Raw genomic sequence first — 20867 nt, 5'->3', positions numbered from 1 at the left:
ATCCAGAATAATAGCTTATCAACTTCTGACCACACTGTAAGCAATCAGTGAAATTGTGCAGAATGCATCCTAACTCAATACTAGGAATGCTTTCGAAATGTGCATTTCTCTTTTAATTGCTGTTACTTGTTAGCTTGTGGGGAAGTATGTATACAAGGCAATGTATAGTCAAGCCCCTCAGTAAGCAGAATAAGAGACTATATTGTACGTTTAGAAAATAAGTTTCAAACAATAAGTTAAGTTCTGACTAGGTTCACATCTCTGGATGCAATACAGACCTGCAATTCCACTAAATAAAACAGCTTACCATTTCAAGTATAAAAATATTTCTCTCAAGGGAGAGTTGAAATATAAGTAACAGTATACTACACTTGTGGGGATTACCACTACGTGATGTAAATGTTATTTCATACACAGGAGATGTGGAGGTGCTTCCACCTGAGTTAATAAGCTGAATGGAACTAGCTTCCCATGAGTTACCGGTAGTTGAAAATAAATTCAAACAGCTGCGACAGCTTTCAGCAGCAGCGAGTGCCAGTGGTAACCATAGCAACCATCATCTGCTAACTGCTGCTGAGCTTTCTGCAGCACTAGACAAACAAAGCTGGCTCTTGTGGAATACAGATTCATGGCTGTTGTTAGAATGCTCAAGCATCCTACCTGTTACATGGCAATCATATATAACACTACCTCATAGGGCTTTGTTTCAACTACAAAAAAATCCACCAAATTATTAGAAAAGAGAATTCATTTCATATTAAAGTATACTAACTTTAAAAGTGTTCATTATAATGATTGCTTCATTCTGAGGGAAAAAAAACCTGGGTATTTAACTTTAGACTGTTGATGGTCAGTTACATAGTCTGCTTGATATGTGGAATAAATATCATTTGAACAATGTCCCAAAAGGATTATCTTTCCTTTCAATATAATTCCATGATGTATGTAATGTCCAACAATTCAATACATTGTTTATTTGTAATTGTTCCATTATGAGAACAGAGTTTGATTGGAATTGGATCAGGCACATAACTGCAGTATGCTCAGTAAAATTTTGAATTCTCGCCATAGTAGGAATGCTACTCTGCTATAGTTTAACAATGATAAAAAATACATGTTCAGTTATCAAAATGTTGATTTGTTGTTTAACTTTCTCTGTTTCAGGGTAATTTGCATTAATTTGGTTCAAAGCAAAACACCACTTTATATGTGAACTGAAAACTTTAGATTGCAAATGCTCAGGTGCTATTTTCCTTTTCCATGTTTAGTATGCACAAACTGTAAGGAACTTAGAGGTTAGAAGAAAAGGCAGAGGGAAAATGGTGATCAAAGAGTAAACACTATTAGATTTGTTAGGTAATATTTTATAACTAGAATGTCAGTTTTAGTCCTGCTGCTATAGATAGCCTGTAGACATGGCCTTGATATTTTTATTTCCCTGGTTATAATAGTGCCTCAATCATTGCATGCAAGGAATACTTGAATGGAATTTAGTGGTAGCCAGATGGTTATTTGTAACAATTGATGGTGTATGGGAAAAGGGACTTTTAAGTTGTCGTACAGTACGGAACTCTTAAACTAGCCAAATAGCACATTGCTCTTAGGCTAATCATACAGTGCAGAGTTTTAGGCCAACCATATAGCGTGAAGCTCTCGGACCAATCAAATGGTGTGTTACTTTTAGGTCAATCACAGTGCTGATCTCTTGGGCCAATCATACAGTACCTGTACTGCACCTAAGTTCATCATGTTCCTCTTATTCCTGAAAAATAGGATAATGTAGTAGCAGCATAATGCTGTAATAAAACATTTACTCAGTGTTACCATGGTTACAGATGTTACAATCCCCGTGGAGACTGATAACTTAAAAAAGTGATGAGTTTTCCAAATGACTAACAGAAATAAACCAGCAGGATTGCACTTTTTAAAACTTTTACTGTAACAAACAAACTAAAATCAACACAGATCAAACATTAATTAACAAAAAACTAATACATCAAACTAAAGAAAAATGTAAGTTTCATATCGCTAACTAAGATAACCAAAATGTGCGTTGAGGAAAGTCTTTACGCAATGCAATGCTCCTAGCCAATACGAAGCGTTACATGAACAGTCACTCCCAGCTCACCAGCAGCGGTTCACTTTTCGCTGCTATGCCAGGTCGAACTTTCCAGTGTCCTTCAACAATCATTTCACTCAGCCTGAATTTTCTTGGATACAATTACTGCTAGCGAGGCACACATTGGCAACTCTCCATTCCTTAAATCTTCAAGAACCCCGTTTGTTCTGTTCCCTTACTTTTGAATAGCAAGCGAACTTTCAAAGACATCCTGCATGGTTGTTAACCCAAAACAGCTCACCCTGATTCTCCACAGCAGTAGCTTCTTTGCCTTTGCATCTCAACAGCAGCTTTCCTTTTTCTGAGATACTGTAAGAAGCTGTTAAAATGACATTTCAGTTGGTTTCTGTTTGAGTTTCTCTCTCCATGGCAACCAGAACACATGGACATTTCTCTGAGCTGTGAATTCTCTGTTTTACTTTGAGTTAAAGTTCATTTCAAAACATAACTATCTCGTAAAGGTCAGCGTTCATGACACAGACTTAAGCTGAAAATATGGGAAATAAGTCTAACTACTGCCTCCGTGCCTCCCCATTGCACTACCACCCAACCAAACTGATCCTAGCATTTGGGACCCTTTAGTTTGTAATGGTCGTACCTACATGTATTGTATTCTTTCTCTTACACTTTTTTCTCAACACAATTTTGGAAGTTACATCCATGGGGTACAGCAGTTACCTTTGTCAGACATGACAATGGACTCAAGTGCTAATTTTGAAAAACTTTTAATTTCTCCTCCCTTTCTTTCTCCTGAAGATGTCAATTCCTTACTCGGTAAGGCTACACTATGGTAGGCAGCCTCTATAACTCACTTTTTCACAGATGAGCCAAGGTAGCAGGTAACAGCAGTCTGACTGATCATTGAGACATTGGAACCAAGTCTTACCACAGCATTCACATTCCAGTAGAAATTGCTGGATATGGATCAGGAGAGAGAACCCTAGTCGATTTTCCCCTCAAAACATAGGGCAGGATTTTCCCTTCGTCGGGCGGGCACAGTGGGTGGGCCTATTGGAACGGCTGAGAAACGGACCGCTGCTCACGATCAGGCTCCAACCACGATTTCACACTGACCAATTAACGGATATCTTTGAAATTTCAGAAACAAAGCTAATTTGAAAAAAAACTGGATTTAATTATATTTAAATATTCTGGTATGAATTATTCAGCCATTGATTGTGTGTCAGATCTATTGCTGTGTGAAGTAAAACAAAGAACTCATATTAAGGTTCCTCCTGGAATGGCAAAGGTTTGACTGTATGTGATCTGGTCTAAAGGTCTATGATGAGCTTATTAAACCCAGTCCTAGGATGTTACAACAATGTTTCTAAGGGCAGAATTTTGGGTCCTGCGGGGGGGGGGGGAGGGGGCTTGTGCCCAACCCAATCAGGAGTGAAATAGCCCACGATGACATTAGGTTAGTATCCCGACGGCATTGCGTGAAACGCGCACTGAGAACCTTAGCACTGCCAGGGTGGGGGTGGGAGGAGCACAAGCATTAAAGACTGAACATGCACTGGGGAGCGTACACTGAAAGTTTCCTGATGGCACAGAGCTGCCCCAGGGAGCTGAAGACTTTTACAATGAAAAATTAAGATTTTAAAAGAAGGGAAACATGACCCCACATGTGACTTAGTCGCATGAACAGGGACATATTAAAATGATATTTAAAAATTTTAATTTAAAAAAAATTACTGTTGGATACCTCATCCCGCCCGTGGATAAGGTTTCCTAAAAAATGCAAAGGCCACCTGGCCTATTTGCCTGCCCATCAACTGTAAGATTGGACAGGCAGAGAAAAATGCAAATCAATTGCTAGTGTAATGGCCTTAATGGGCCTCTTAATTGTCAGCGGCGTGCTGCCAACTCTCATGCGTGCCCGCCAACCGAAATATCGTGCGAGTGCGCAATGACGTCAGGCTGCGAGCCTGACATCATCATGCACTATTTCACTCCTGATCGGGTTGGGCACAAGCCCCCCCACCCCCTGCAGGATGCAAAATTCTGTCCGTAGAAACATTGTTGTAACATCCTAGGGCTGGGCTTAATTAGCTCATCGTAGGCCTTTGGACCAGATCTCTCACAGTCAAACCTTTGCCATTCCAGGAGGAACCTTAATATGAGTTCTTTGTTTTACTTCGCACAGCAAAGGATCTGACAGAACAATCAATGACAGAATAATTCATACCAGTATATTTAAATACAATTAAATCCAGTTTTTTAAAAATTAGCTTTGTTTCTGAAATTTCAAAAATGTTTGACAATAAATTGACAACTTTCTTCATGTCCTAATGGACAAAGGCATTGACTGATGTATACTAAGGTGTACAGATGAAGAAATTATCTGCTTCATTGTTAATCTGTTATGAGTTCGCTGATCTCAGTTGGGACAGTCGTTTGGCTCTACAAATTGGTCTCGATGCCATGGGCCAGGGCCAGGGAGAAGAAAATTAACCGAAGTCCCTGCTTTTGATCACTATCCAGTAACACTTGCTGGAACTGCACATATGTGAAATGTGGTTAAGTTCAGCCTTCCATGGTTGAGTAGCCGAAAAACACTCCCTATCTAGCGCCTTCTCCTCCCTCCCAGATAGGGTCCCCCTTGTCCTCACTTATCACCCCACCAGCCTCCGCATTCAAAGGATCATCCTCCGCCATTTCCGCCAACTCCAGCATGATGCCACCACCAAACACATCTTCCCTTCACCCCCACTGTCGGCATTCCGTAGGGATCGTTCCCTCCAGGACACCCTGGTCCACTCCTCCATCACCCCCTACTCCTCAACCCCCACTTATGGCACCTCCCCATGCCCATGCAAAAGATGTAACACCTGCCCCTTCACTTCCTCTCTCTTCACCGTCCAAGGGCCCAAGCACTCCTTTCAAGTGAAGCAGCATTTCACTTGCATTTCCCCCAACTTAGTCTACTGTATTCGTTGCTCCCAATGTGGTCTCCTCTACATTGGAGAGACCAAACGTAAACTGGGCGACCGCTTTGCAGAACACCTGCAGTCTGTCCGTAAGAATGACCCAAACCTCCCTGTCGCTTGCCATTTTAACACTCCACCCTGCTCTCTTGCCTGCTGCATTGTTCCAGTGAAGCCCAACGCAAACTGGAGGAACCGCACCTCATCTTCCGACTAGGCACTTTACAGCCTTCCAGACTGAATATTGAATTCAACAACTTTAGGTCTTGAACTCCCTCCTCCATCCCCATCCCCTTTCTGTTTCTTCCCCCTTCCTTTTTTTTTCTAATAATTTATATAGATTTTTCTTTTCCCACCTATTTCCATTATTTTTAAATCTTTTATGCTCCCCCACCCCCACTAGAGCTATACCTGGAGTGCCCTACCATCCATTCTTAATTAGCACATTTGTTTAGATAATATCACCAACTTCAACACCTCTGTGTTCTTTTGTTCTTTTGTCTGTGACATCTTTTGATGATCTGCTCCTATCCTAACAGCAGCCCCCCTCCACTTCTCCCCCCCACCCCACCTTAAACCAGCTTATATTTCCCTCTCCTTGTAAAGAAAGATCAGTTCTGTTGAAGGGTCATGAGGACTCGAACCGTCAACTCTTTTCTTCTCCGCTGATGCTGCCAAACCTGCTGAGTTTGTCCAGGTAATTCTGTTTTTGTTTTGGATTTCCAGCTTCCGCAGTTTTTTGTTTTTAACTCCCTTTCTAGGCTTACTTGTGAAAAATATCAACAGGGCTGCTGGTGCACATGGAAGTACATACCACAGCAGGCATATCTAGATGGATTAGATAGACTGTTTATGATTTGATTTGTTTTAGTTGATGCATCCTGTTAATCTACTATGAAATAAAGTCATTCTGAAGCCATACTAATTTTATACAAAAGAATATTAATAGAACAAAATATTCTAACGAAAATGTAAAATTGATGTGGCAAACAGACTGGACACCAACTTTATACCACTTTAACTCAAAGACATTCAATCATACTATAAGTTCATCCAGATGACAGTATGTGGAAAATTTCCTAAAGAACATGGAAGAGGCTCTACAGGTGAGGCCGATACTATTTCCACAGATAAAGTTGGCAGCCCAGGATTCATGTCCTGGGACTGTCTGTATCATAGATTCCGAAGCTGATGCCCATTGTGACTTTAATGCTGTTATTATGTTGGGTTCAGTGGGTTGCACAGACCACAGGGACTGAGGCTAGGATCTCAGTCAGCCAATGATGTCACCAAAGATTCACTCTGGCTAGTGGCCAAGAATTTCCAATAACAACAGATCTTCTCAAGACTAGCCTACTTGAATCTGTTAGATTTTCTCTGGAGTTCTTGTTGGTTGCATAGACCCACATATCAGATGAAGTAAACCCAGTATGAAGGAAGCAGATGACTTAGGCGCTATAATAAAGCTCATTGCAATACAGACAGTCTTGTGCAGGTGGTTCACAATTTTCAAATGCTGGTTATTTGTAAGTGTTAGTCAGCTGCAAAACAAAACATATAATCTCTCACGTGTATTGGAGGAAACTAAGGTAGACAATAATTTCATTTTTGTGAATGTTTTTTTTCAATGGGAGTTAGATTGCTGAATTTGCCAATCTTGTTGAAGGGGACTGACCTCCATTCACTGTTTTTTAAAATGAATTAAGAAGCCTTTCCTGCCTTACGTAGAGTACCAGTTTTTTAATGTCTGAATGAACCGAGCAGTACAGAACACAGCCTCAAGCAGTGAATGGCTTGCTGTGCACTGTCTTAGTCAGATCTATATACACCAGGGGATGCATTCTTAATGCTTTAACGTTAGAGCAATAAAACCACTTAATTGTGCACACTTGCATAATTCAGTTGTATGTTAGGAAATGTCTCAAAAACTTCAAATATTTCAGACAAGAAATTGAACTCATTAGCGCCTGTGTTTTGGGTGATGCAAACGTTTTTAGAGCTCCAAAATGGGATCCACGGGTGTGCATGCATACTTGTGGGGCAAATGAAACTGGACACCATATTGGTACAGACTTTAGCAAGAGCAGTGAACGTGTACTGGAATTATGCAGAGCAGTAAGATCAGGATGTCAATCAGCCTGTAATATGGATTTGATGACAGCAGTGCCATTTTGGAGGTCAAATATGCACCAGCTTACACCTCTCTTAACTTGCACAGCTGAACATGCATTCAACAGCAGGAAGACCCCCATCAGCACTATTTAAAAGGATTGTCAACTACTTACAGTTTAGTTGCTGGTTAATTTCCTCAGACGTCGCTACAATTCTATAAGTTTTTTTCTATAGCCGTTTCCAATTGCACTGAACACTGTAGTCCATCTGGTCTGCTACACCCATGGTGCTGTTAGGGAGGAAGAGCCAGGGTTTTGACCCAGTGACACTGAGGGAATGTCAATATAATTCCAATTTCAGGATGGTGAGTGACTTGGAGGGGAAATTGCAGGTGGTGGTGTTCCCATGCGCCTGCTGGGCTTGTCCTTCTAGCTGATGGAGGTTGTGAGATTGGAAGATACTGCTGAATGAGTCATGGCAATTTGCTGCAGTACATGTTGTGGATGGTGCACACTGCTGCCACTATGCACCATTGGTGGAGGGAATGAAAGTGTACTGCTTTGTCCTGGATAGTCTTGAGCTTTTTGAGTGATGTTGGAGCTGCACTCATCCAGGCTGTTATGAAAGACAAACTTACCTTAAAGTTGAGAGAGGATGTTGGGAACTTCAACTCCCGATAAACTTCGGTCTTTCTGTGCATGTGCAGACCTGGGAGCAGGCTACATGTGCGCAGTTCTGCTGTATAAGTTCTTCGGGTCCAGGACAGGCCCAGAGCTCCTGCACATAAAGAAAGAAAGGGAAAACAGCAGGAAAACCCAGGTCAGGAGCAGACTGCCATAGAAGGCAGGTGTCCCAGGCAGGGGACAGGGAGAGGTCCCAGAGGTGATAGGGGACAGGGGGAGGTCCCAAAAGAAGAGTCCCAGATAGGGGACAGGGATAGGAAAATAATCCAGTTAGTTAAAAGAGATGAGCATAGAAAAAGGGCTATGAGTAAAGAAGGCAGTGAAAGTTGGTAACTCCATGCTGCGAGTTGTTAGGGCAAAAGTACCCCTTTGGTTCAGCATGGCCAAAGAACTGAAGTTGTGCTTGTGAGTTGGTACTTGAGTGCAGGCCTGGGAATCCAGTGGAACAGAAACTCGGGAGATGAGATTGAAACTCTGCGAGGTAGGCCAATGTTGATGCCGTCTGAGTTGGAGTGACTTTTAGAAAGAATTCCCGGCTTATATCTTTCGAGGTAAAGACTGGAATCCCTTGTGAGAGTAACAGAGTTTCAGTGAGATTGGTGATTTAGTGTTACTGACACATGGTGGGTTGTTGAGAAATCTCTGAGCTCTGTCTTGGTCGCATCTGCATTTATTGTTTAGCATCGTGTGTTCAACCACAGTTTGCTTGTTAATTCACATGTACCTCATATTAGCCCTGAATGTTAGAATATAAGATATTGTAAATTGTTTTATCTTTCTGATCTTGTAAAGGTTATTTATATTTTGTTCAAAACCTGTGGAATCCTGTAGCTTTATTCTATTAGAAAGTGTCTTGAAGCACAAACTTCGTCTACTTTAAACAAAACTTTATTGGTCCCTAACTGGATCTTACCAATCATTTGGGTGTCTGGTCGAGGATCATAACAAGGCAAACTGACAGTATTCTATCACACTGCTGATTTGAGCCTTGTAAATGATGGACAGGCTTTTTAGAGTCAGGGGGTGAGTTACTCACTGTAGAATTCCCAGCCCTTGACTTGCCATTGAAGCCGTAGCATTTATATGGCTGGTCCAGTTAATTTTCTGGTCAGTGGTAACCTCCATGGTGATCATGGTGGGGGATTCAACAGTGGCAATGCAGTTGAATGTCAGTGGGATGTGGTTAGATTCCTTCTTGTTGGAGATGGTCATTGCCTGGCACTTGAGTGGTACAAATGTTACTTGCCACTTATCAGCCCAAGCCTGAATGTTGCCTGGACTTGCTGTATGTAGGCACATATTGCGTCATTGTCTGAGGAGTTGCAAATGGTATTAATATTGTGCAATCAATGATGATCATTTCCACATCTGACCTTATGCTGGAGGGAAGATAATTAATGAAGCAACTGAAGATGGTTTAGGCTAGGACACTGCCCTGAGGAACGCCTGAGCAATGAATGGAGGCTGAGATGATTGGCCTCCAACTACTACAAAAATATTCCTTTGTGCTAGCTATGACTTCAACCAGTGTAAAGTTTTCCTCCTGATTCCCATTAACTTAATTTTATTAGTACTTCTTGATGCCACACTTTGTCAAATACTGCCTTGACATCAAAGGCAGGTAATCTCTCCTCCTCTTTAGTTCTGCTCATTTGTCCATTTTTGGACCAAAGCTGTAATTAGGTAAGGAGTTGAGTGCCCCTGGTGGAACCCAAATTGAGCATCAGTAATCAGATTATTGCTGAGTAAGTGCCACTTGAAAGCACCATCAACAATACCATCCATCACCATTAGTGATTATCCACAGCACATCATGGATGCCCAATCTTAAGTTACTAGATCTGTTCTGAAACTACCTCATTTAGCATGATTGTAGTGCCACACAACATGATGAAGGGTATGCTCAATGTGAAGATGGGATTTCATTTTCACAAGGACTGTCCTACCTATGCTGTCATGACAGATGCATCTGCAGCAGGCAGATTGGTGAGAACAGGGTCAGGTGCGTTTTTCCTTCTTGTTCTCGCCTGCCACAGGTCCAGTCTGCCAGATATGTCCCTCATGACTCAGTGAGCTTGATCAGTTGTGGCGCTACTGAGCCGCTCTAACTTTAAGTGGTGCTTGTTATTCAATACCTGGGCAACCTGTTGATTTGTCCAGCCAATGAACAGCATAGTTAACGCTGACTGGACAGTGATCCTGGAAATGAGCAGGCAGTATAAAGTTGGCATACTGCCTGCAATTAGTGGCACAGGTTAATCATACATCACGATCCTTGTTTTCGGAGGATCTCCAATTTAGCCCCCCAGAGTATATAACACTGGTTCACAGTGGAGATTTGCTTGAAAAAACACAATAGGTTAAACATTAAAATCTGAAAATACAATTTGTTCCAACAATTTACATTAATTTATCTATTAATATATATAAAGAAATATAAATCAAAATACTACAAGATGTAATAAATTATATCAAGGCTAATGGACTTGAGAATTCCTTCCATCATGATTATTCCAAAAATGTATTTGACAGAACTTTACCACCAACACTGAGGGGAACCAAACATATTGGATTGAATATCTCTTTCTAATTCTCTGGAATATATCGGGAAATTCTACTCCTGGGGTGGAGCCTCAATAGGCGGGAATGCAAATCAAAAATGGGGTGGTGGTGTACAGACTTGAAATGTTAACTCTGTTTCTCCCTCCACAGATGCTGCCAGACCTGCAGAATTTTTCCAGCATTTTCTATTTTTATTTTAGGGCTATTGGGTTTCCATGCAACAATGTTTCACAGCAAAATGGAGCCTCGCAGGATAACCCCTATATTGATCACCTCATACTTTGATCAGTTAGAACATTTCAAAGTGTAGAACAAGCAGTTTCAAGATGTTTCTCATAAAAGCGCATTGATCGAGATGCATGTGCAACACTTCAGCTGGCGTTCTTCTTTGCCAAGGCCCACCAAATATTCCTTTCAGTCAGTGAATGTACAAAACATAGTTTCCTTTCATGCAGTGTGATGCTTTCACTAGATAAGGGATAAGGCAGGTTCATCTCACTAAGAAGTGGTGGTACATGTTGTCATGCTTCTGACAGTACTGGGAATGAGTCATCAGTCACTAAGCTATGCAGTAAGCTTTTAATAGGCGTGCAAATGTTTTAAAATATTCCCCTTAAATCATCTGGACTTGTTATTTCTAGAAAACAGCTCTGCTTACCACAATCCTCTTATTGTACACTGCCCTCTAATGGACATTTGCTACAGCATTTTCTTTATACATAATTTCTTTAAGCATTCTGAAAAATGAGCTTTTTTTTCAGGAATTTAGCTACGTCAAAGTTAAAGATTGGATCGTTATGATTTATTTAAATATTTCCTAGAAGACAAACTTGCAAGTTCAATTAACAGAAATTTATTTCAATAACATGACTGCAAATAGTATTTACTTATCAGTTATTGTATTCATTCAGAAAGCGTTCAAAGGATGAAATCTCTCACTGGGAAACCACATGGAAGTTAATTTGTAATAAGTTCCTGTAATACTAAAATAAATGTCAGGAGATGCATGAACAGTGTAATCCTTCCATCTTTTGCCCTGATTATTTTTCCATCTATTTAAGGTTCGCCTGTGCTTCTGGGTGAGTTGATCTCATCTCAGACTTGCCAACAGTGCTGCATAATGAGGTCTGCAACTGCAGTACAGATTTTCTCACTCACTGACTTCTTCCTCCCCCCACCTCTGCCATCCCCAACCCCATCCCCACCCCCTCTAGTGTGAATAGGAAACTATTTAAAAATACTTGAGAGCCGTGTGGCTTAGCACATTGAACAAAAATTATAGCATATATTTATTTCTATTAATTTTGCTTTGGAATCAAGGAACAATAAATCTCAGTGGCGATTGTTTCCATTTATTTTCCTGGCTGCTGGCCACAAGTAAGTGCAGTTACATTAAATTGCTTCAAACTGTATTGCTAACAAAGCTAAAACTGAGCGAGTACAAAAAAATGGTGCAATTTTAAGATTTGCAGCTATTTTTATTCCAATTTGTCATAATTATCATCAGTACCATCTAAAATCTGAAAGAAAGATGAAAGAAAGAACCAGAATTTACTTATTGCTCTTCATGTCCTTAGGTTGTCTCAATGTGCTTTAAGGTTAGCAAGTTACTTTTGAAGTGTAGTTACTAATGTGTTGTAAACAAATATTGCAAGCAATTTATAGTTCCATAGTCAGCAGGTGAGATCAGTGTCTAACTAATCTTTTTTTTTGGTGGAGGATAAATGTCGACCAGAACACCAGGAGAACTCCCCTGCTCTTCTTTGGATAAAGTCATGGGATCTTCTACATCCATCTGAGAGGACAGATGGGGTCTCATTTAACAGCTCATCCAAAGGATGGCACTTCCAACATTGCGCTACTCTCTTAGTACCATGATGAAGCATCCACCTCAACTGTACATTCAAATCTTGGAGTGAAACTTGAACCCACAAATGTCTAACTCAGAGACAAGGGTACTTTACTCCTTGTCCCAGTGAATTGATCATATCCTGCCTTTTACTTTCTACCCCATACTTTCTATGTAACTGAGACATAGGGCAGAATTTTCAGGTTGGCGTGCGGGTGTACGCCCGATGCGCTCGAGTGTAAAATAGCGCGTGATGACATCAGGTGAGCGTCCCGACTTCATCCTGCGCTCGTGCAATATATTGGTCGGTGGGCATGTGCAAAAGTCGGAAGCGCGCCCACTGACAATTAAGAAGGCTGTTAAGCCCATTGAAGTTGTAATTGCCCCCGATTTTTCGTGGTCCGTCCAGCCTCAAGGTTGGCGGGCAGGTGAATCAGCCAGGTGGCCTTTGCACTTTTCATGAAACCCCATCCAGGGGCGGGATGAGGTTTCCATTATTAAATAAAAATCTGTGCACAGAATTTTTATAATGTATATGTTCAGGTGACTGTGATGCTTGGACATTTTTGTTTCGATTTTAAAATCTTTATTTAATAGTTTTGAAGTCTTCAGCTCTGTGAGGCAGCTCTCTGCCTTCAGGGAGTTTTCATTCCATGCTCACCCGCGCCCGCGTTTATGTCAGTGCTCGCTCTCCTCCTTCCCCCACTGCGGCAGCACTGAGCATTTCAGTGCGCGCTTCATGCTGGCTGGCCGTTAATTGGCCAGCCAGTGTGAAATTGTGGTCGGGGGCCGATTGCGGTTGGCGGTCCGTTCCCCAGCCGCTCCCGGACCCGCCGATCGCGCCCGCACGCCATCCTGACAATTCTGCCCATAATGTCTGGAAGACAATCACCAGTAACAACAGAATTTTAGATTATACTAAAATATTCTATATCACTAACAATATTGCAAGTACTTGTTCCAAAGCACCCAGTCCCCTATATTCTTTGCAAAAACAGAATTACCTGGAAAAACTCAGCAGGTCTGGCAGCATCGGCAGAGAAGAAAAGAGTTGACGTTTCGAGTCCTCATGACCCTTCAACAGAACGGATGGCCATTTAATATTTTAAATCATATTTTTATTCTTTTCATTGAATTGTTTATTTTTAAATGCCCTAAAATCATTAACCTATACAACATTGGTTCATATTATTGCTAAAAGTCTCAAAAATCAGCAGGACACAAAAACAAAATGTACCAACTGCTTTAGTGTGATTTCTGTTTATTCTACAACTTTGACTCTGCTCTGCATCAAGTCACATGTCTCTCATATGCTTTGGGTCAGGTCACACAGAAAGTGCAAATGTCTGTCGGTGGTGTCAATTTAAACATCTGTCTTATTTATCTCAGCAATTCAGAATTATGTCATTGTAGAGGGCAAATGTGTAGAATTGTAGAGTTCTCAGATCACATAGTCAGCACAGACCAATCACATCTCTATGGTTAATTCCAAAGGAACATGCAAACCATTTCTATTTTTATTTGCCATCTGCTTATAGTTCCTATCATATTTCATGTTACCTTCCTTTTTAAACACATGCATTTCACACATTACTAGCTTTCTATTTTCATTTGCAATGGTAAAATGAAAATCTCCAATGTGACCAAGTCTCAACAACAACTTATATTCATATAGTACCTTTAACATTATAAACCGTCTCAAGATGCTTCACAGGAGCATTATGAAGCAAAGATTGGATACTGGAACATGTAAGGCAATTTCTAGTTGATGGCCAAAAGCTTGGTCAAAGAGATAGATTTAAGGAGTGTTGTGGAGGAAAGAGAGGTTGAGTGGAGGATAGAATTAGGGAGGGAATTCCAAAGCTTGGAACCAAGGGACCTGAAAGAAAGGCCACTAATGATGGAGCAATTAAAATCGTAGATGCTTAAGAGGCCAGGATTATACATGATTGCAGAAATCTTGGAGGGTTGTGGGGCTGGAGGAGATTACAGAGTTGGGGATGGGGTGCATGGAGGAACTTGAAAACAAGAATGAAAATTTTAAAACCTGAATGCTTCCTTTACTTAAATTTCTCTTCCAAATGCAGCCACACAATGAAGCATCAGCTCCTGGGTCTTATTGCTTTCCCTGACCTGAGTTTGCCCTTCCACACAGGGTCCTGACCAACCATGCTATTCTATCAGACACAACATTGTTGATAGCTTTCCCTGTCTACAATCATGGTCACAAAAGCAGGGCAGTGAAAATAAACATAAGGAGTGACTTTAAGTGGCAATGGGTTCACTAAAAAAAGGCGTAGTGAAGGAGAAAATGAAAGAGAAATGAAGCAAACATTCAATAGGTGAAAAAAAATAGAAAATGAGAGAGATGAATAAAAGAATAGTGTGACAGGAAAAAAAAACTGGCAGACATAAAGAAAGAGAGAAAGAGGAAAAACTAGGTGGGCCCTGAGAGACAAATTGTGTTTTACGTGGTCACACAGAATGGGAGACGTACAAGAGAGAGAAAAAGATGGATTTGGAGGATAAGAGAAATGGGAAAAAGTGAGAAAACCTCGGAGACAAACACCACAAGAGAAAGCGGGGAGAAATAAATTCACACAGCTTCAGAAATCAGGGCAAAATATGCACCCAAAGCCCACAGCCTGAGGCTTGCTGAAATTTGGGCCTCAGGCCTCACCTGCATAAGACCAGCTGATGCCTGTCAGGCATCCTGGAGCTTTAGGAAATTCAGCTGCCCATGCAGCCTGCAGCTATAGGCCAAGGTGGCTGGGGGGGTGGGGTAGTTGGGGAAGGTGAACTGAGTTCCCAATAGGAAAATCCAGTAAAAACTGGGCAATAAGAATACTGGAATGAACTGGTCTTGTATACTTTAAAATGGAACACCAGTAAAAACTGGGGAATAAGAGTACTGGTCCGAACTGTTTTTTCCTTCTGTGCTGGGGGCAAGCACAGGCTGACGCAGCATTTTTATAGAGTGAGGAGTAGAAACAGAAACTCCAACAATCTCTTTAAGGACGACTGGTTTAGACCAGCAAAAACTGAACAAAGCCTGCAAAGTTCAAGTATGGCCGTAAAACATTTGTTGGGATTCTGAGTGCTTCTGGACATTTCGAAATTGCCAGCATTGCCTCACTCCTCCCCCACCCATCCACCTTCCCAAGGAACATCTGACAGTGCGGGTAGCTGACCTGTTAAGTTTCTGTCAGTGCTGCCATTGGACTAGCTGGTAAAAGGTGAATGCAAACTTGCCTAATGTTTCCCACTTCCAACCTTCCCCCCCATTCACAGCATAAAAAGAAAGACTTGCATTTATATAACACCTTCCTTGCCCTCAGGACTTTTTAAAGCAATTTACAGCCAATTAAATACTTTTGAAATATCAGTGAGAATTTAATGCCTTCGGCTGTGGCAAGTTTGATGGTGGGGGTAAGTCTACGATTAACTCTGTAGTGGGAAGACTCATGGACGTCCTCCCTGCCCTATTGTTGATTGAGGCCCTTAAGTGGCCAATTAATGCCCACTTAATGGCCTCATCCCATCACTGCTGGTATTCACCCAGTGGCGGACAGGGGATTCACCGTTCAAGAAGCCTAAAAAGCAAACCCTATCGGGGTTGCTTGCTACTAGGGAAACCCTCGTTGAAAAGCACTCAGTGCCTGATTGAGGGACCTGGCATTGGGAATGGGGTGTCCCTACCCCCTGCCCCTGTTGCTAACCCTGCTCCCCTGCAACCCCCACCCTGCCATCACTCACCTATGACCTGGGTCCGTCAGCGATCCTGGGCCTTGTGGGTGCATTACTGGCAGCAACTACCGCCTTCCTGGTGGTGCTACCAAGTAATGAATATTGGCCGGCAGCTCTTAGCAAGCAGAACTTCTGCCCCCAGGATCCTTGATCCTGGAGAAGGCCCACTGCTGCCCAATTAAGTATTTGATTGACACTTAATGCGGTGGACCTTCCTGAAAAGAGGAGATGTGGGACTCATGCTGGCTCTCTAGCTAACAGCTACATTAAATTCGGCCCTTTGTCAATGTTGAAACATTGGAAACTGTTGTCATGTAATAAACAAAATCGGGACTAATTACATGTATCTCATGGTTGGGAATCCTACCACTCAGTGGCGTGATGAGGTGATGCCAGCATGCAGCAACATTTTGCACTCCTTAAAGAGGAGCATTTTAAAAATTTGTTGTACTGTAATAGTAGGAAAATCATAATTGGGCCAGGTTTTGTTTAAACTATACATGTGGTGGAGAAATACTATTCCTGACCTCAATGGGTTACGTATTTTAATTGGTTCAGTATGCAACATCTCTCTTCCAGTAGATGTAACAGATGTGACTCCGTATGACTTAAGTTATGTTCAAGTTTATTGTTGCAAGTGTGTTGCACCATGTGATCAGTTTTTGCCACATACTTGATAAAAATAATGCGTTCTTCTTCTGTTCCTTTCATTTTTTCAATTTCTGTAATTTCAATTTACATTTTTGAATAAAATGGACCTGATTAATTTCAAACGCTAAACCAAGTACTCCTATCCCAAAACAAAATCAAAAGCATTTCAGTGTGTTCTAGCAACACGTATAAATTTTATTTTCCATAGCGCTGCAGTGTATTTCATAAACTTTAATAAGACTGTTCTATGGATTACATTTTCCTCTTAAAAACATTTATTAATCTGTAGCTCATGCCTCTGGCTCAATGCCTTTTTTCCATTGCCAGGCCAATAAAGTATAATGCTGATTCCAAAAAGTACGACACGCATCTGACCAGAAAAAAACAAAATGCTACACTAGAACCTGGGCTGCCTTTTCCATTTCTGAGCCAGTTGAAACCACTCAGGTTCCAGCACAAAATACAACAGATGCCCTTTCAGTTCACTTCGTAACTTCAAAAGCAGTGTGCTTGGCACAAAAATGTTTGTCTGGAAGTCTGCCTTGGCAAGAGGCCACAGTATAAAAATTGTGCAGACCTCAAGAAAATCCACAGCCTTTGCCAGGAAGTTGATCTCTGGGTTTCACATGAGCCATTTAGTGTTTTTGAGTGGTGTTACTTTGGCAGTTTTTTTTTTGCAGAAACGTCTGTTAAAGTTAAATTTAAAAAGTATAATACTAGCTTTGAGAAAACTGTAAATTTTAAACAGCTTCTCTCAGTTTAGCTCATGGACTGCAACTGTGTTTATGAACAAATAATTTGGCACTGCGTAAATCTGGAATGTACTGAGATCACGTGATGCCTACTTTCAGCAGATTGAGAGTAGTCCACATGATCACAGGGTGAGATCAATGTTTGAGTCCATCATCATTCACCCAGCTTGACCTCAGCCCAGCAAGATGGGGTGTGTTACACACACGTCACTACTCAGCCACTGCTTTAAAGATCTTTGCTTCAGTTCCCTATTTTTTATAGTATTCTTTAGCTCTTTTGCCAATTACAGTGCTGTTTATTCAATTGCTTTTCCTCTACCCTAAAGTGTTAAATGTGCACAGACAGCCACTGGATGAATCCATCCTGTAACCAGTTAAAATGACCTATAATGAAGCTATGATGTAACTAGCAAATATAGCTTAATTAAACATGCAAAAAAAATTCTGATTTCATTTTCCCTCCTGTCACATGTTTCAGTGTAGGTGCTTTCAGCACAAAGGTTCCCAATCTCCCTATGATCATGTGGTGTGAATATTACAACAGAGCATTTCAAACTTTAGGGAAGAAGACAGTAGGAAAGTGAAGTTGTATTACATTTAAAGGAAAAGGAACACCACCATCTTGTAAAGTGCTTTGTATAACCATTTACTCTTTCTAATCCTTAGTTTGCCAATTTTATGTTTTATACAATCAGGTTAAAAAACAACTAATAATATCTGTTTGAGCACAGGATCCTTTGAGCAATCCCGTTATAATTTTCATAGAACTACTTCCAATCCATGTAAAGGCACCACAGAATATGCTAAATTATCAGATTCCTAAACAGCATGACTCACAAAAACCCTGTGTGAAAAAGCAAATGTTTCCGTAGCAACCAAACTGTTAACAAAGAATAGCAGATCTGGACCAACCAATCAGAATTCTCCTGCAGTCACAGCTAGACCAGGAGGACAGGGCCACGATATTGTTTTGCTGCATTAAGTAAGTAGATGTACGTCATGTACTCATCACAAGTTTCTGAATGTCACTTTTCTGCAGTAAGTCTTCACAAATCCTATGTGGTGATCAATCCTACCACTGCTGTCATGGACAGATGCGTTCGCGACAGGTAGATTGGTGAGGGAGAGATCAAGTTTTCCCTCTTGTAGGTTCCCTCACCACCTGCTGCAGGCCCAGGCTGACAGATATGTCTTTCAGGAATCAGCCAGCTGAGTCTGTGGTCTTGCTTCCGAGCCACTCTTGGGCCCGAATTTTACCTTTGGTGTGCGGGCGTGCGCCCAACATAATATGACGCGTGATGATGTCAGGCGTGCATCCCAACGTCACCGTGCACCATCCACAATATTTTGCTAGGCGGGCATGCGACAAAAGTGGAGGTGTGCCTGCCATTAATTAACGGGCCATTTAAGGCCCTTGAGGCACCAAATGTCTGTGATTTTACATAGCCCATGTGATTTTCAGGGCATTGCACGGGTGCAGCGGGCAGGCGGGTAGGCCACATTTTCACAAACCTTTTCCATGGGCGGGATAAGAGAGGTGAGTGGGGCTAATGTGAGTTGTTTGTACTTTAGCTTATAAGTTGCTGCTGCTTGCTTGTGTGAACAAGACAACTTAATTTCACTTCAGAGCTGCTTTGACAGAAATAAGAGGCTTCAGTTCAGGACCCTGGAAAAGTCATATCACTCGGGGCCTTCCAGTTATCAGACAGCTTTCCCTTACCTGGGAATGGAGATTGTGGTCTCCGCTGGAGGCACCTCCTCTGAGGAGGAAGCCAGAAGGAGATGGAGGCCAGGTGTCCCTTTTAGGTCCAGGGAAGAAACCTATGGGAGGACAGGCACAGGCACAAGGGGCGCAGGGCCAACAGGAGGTCCAAGACGGAAGGGACCACATAAGATGCCACTATCCAGCTGCCAGGGTTTACAGGCGGTGATGCAGCTACCTCAATATGTCTGAGGTGCAATGCCGAAGGAGGCTCTGCCTCTCAAGGGAGACAGTGACCTACATTTGTCAGATGACCGGCCTTGAGATCAGCTCCATTGTGTGGGTGGGCACTGCATGCCAGTGACGCTGAAGGTCACCATGGCCCTCAACTTCTGTACCTCCGGCTCTTTCCAGGGGTTGGTGGGGGATCTGTGTGGAGTCTCCCAACCAGCTGTCCACAGTGTGAAGCTGGTGACAGACGCTCTGTTCAGGTGTGCATTGACTTGCATTCACTACCGCATGGACGAGGCCAGCCAAGCAGAGCGAGCCAGTGGCTTTGCAGCAATTACTGAGTTCTCCCGCATCCAAGGTGCAATTGACTGCACACATGTGGCCATGAAGGCGCCAGTGGGTGAGCCCAGTGCCGTCGTCAACAGGAAGGGCTTCCACTCCATGAACGTGCAGATAGTGTGTGATCACAGAATGCAGATTCTGCAAGTCTGTGCCAGGTACCCAGGCAGCTCTCATGATGCTTACATCCTGAGACATTCCCAGGTACTGAGGCTCTTCAGTCCTCCAGCCCGGCTGGATGGTTGGCTGCTGGGTGACAAGGACTGTCCCCTCAAAAAGTGGCTCATGACGCTTCTCCGGCATCCAAGAACAGTGGTACAATAGGAGCCATGCCTCCACAAGGGCGGTGGTAGAGAGAGCCTTAGGTCTTCTCAAGTGTGCCATTTCAATAAAATTCGGTGACAAACAAGTCACTCATACCATCATGGGTTACCCTGCATCTGCAGAACTAATGAAGCACCCCCAGAGGCTTTTGAACAGAAACACAATTAATGCTGTGGTGCCTGGCATACATAATACAAATTAAATTGAAAGGTGTTATCCATCTCATAACGTAAAACTGGGGAAAAAAAAATCACTGGTGATAAGCCCGTGTTGTGCTGAAGGCGCTTTTAAGTTTTCACTTGCAGGTGCTACGTCTAGGTGCTCCCCCCTCGCTGGAACTGGCATTGGAGACAGCCTGCTCACTCCGCTGTCCTGTTGGCCTTGATGACCTGTCTGACCCATTGAGCCTGTGCTGGCTCTGCCTGAGAAAGAGCAGCCAGTGCCACAGCAGGGATTTCCCTAGCCACCGCAGCTTCATTAGATGCCACGGTCACTGGCAGAGCGGTGGAGGAGCTGCTGCCATTATCTGGAGGGCCCTGAGAGGAGCCCGCAGAGACAAGCAGCTCGTGTGCCAATGTCAGGTCGCTTTGGACCTCCCTGCTCACCAATGATAGATGGGCACCTGGCTGGGATACTGAGTACCCAATCCATCTCCCACACTGACAGTGACCACCTGAGGTCATTGCTGGTGTGAGGACTTACAGGTCCAATCACATCCCCAGGAACCCCTGATTCAGCTCCTGGAGGAACCTCTCTTTGAGAGTCACCACTCTCTCCATGGAGGAGGCGGTGTGCACGGACATGAGGATCATTGCATTGCTCATGCTCCGTACCGACTCCTCCACAACGGACACCATGGCATGCATTCC

General features: G+C 42.5%; 1 protein-coding gene across 6 annotated transcripts in view; it reads left to right on the top strand.

Moving 5' to 3' along the window:
- The window catches only part of kiaa0586 (KIAA0586 ortholog), a 667340-nt gene that overhangs the window by 503025 nt on the left and 143448 nt on the right, over positions 1-20867 (top strand). The window lies entirely within an intron of this gene.

This window comes from Carcharodon carcharias, chromosome 20 (assembly GCF_017639515.1).
Source record: "Carcharodon carcharias isolate sCarCar2 chromosome 20, sCarCar2.pri, whole genome shotgun sequence".
NCBI classification, from domain to species: domain Eukaryota; kingdom Metazoa; phylum Chordata; class Chondrichthyes; order Lamniformes; family Lamnidae; genus Carcharodon; species Carcharodon carcharias.
This window is presented reverse-complemented; position numbering and strand designations above follow the sequence as displayed.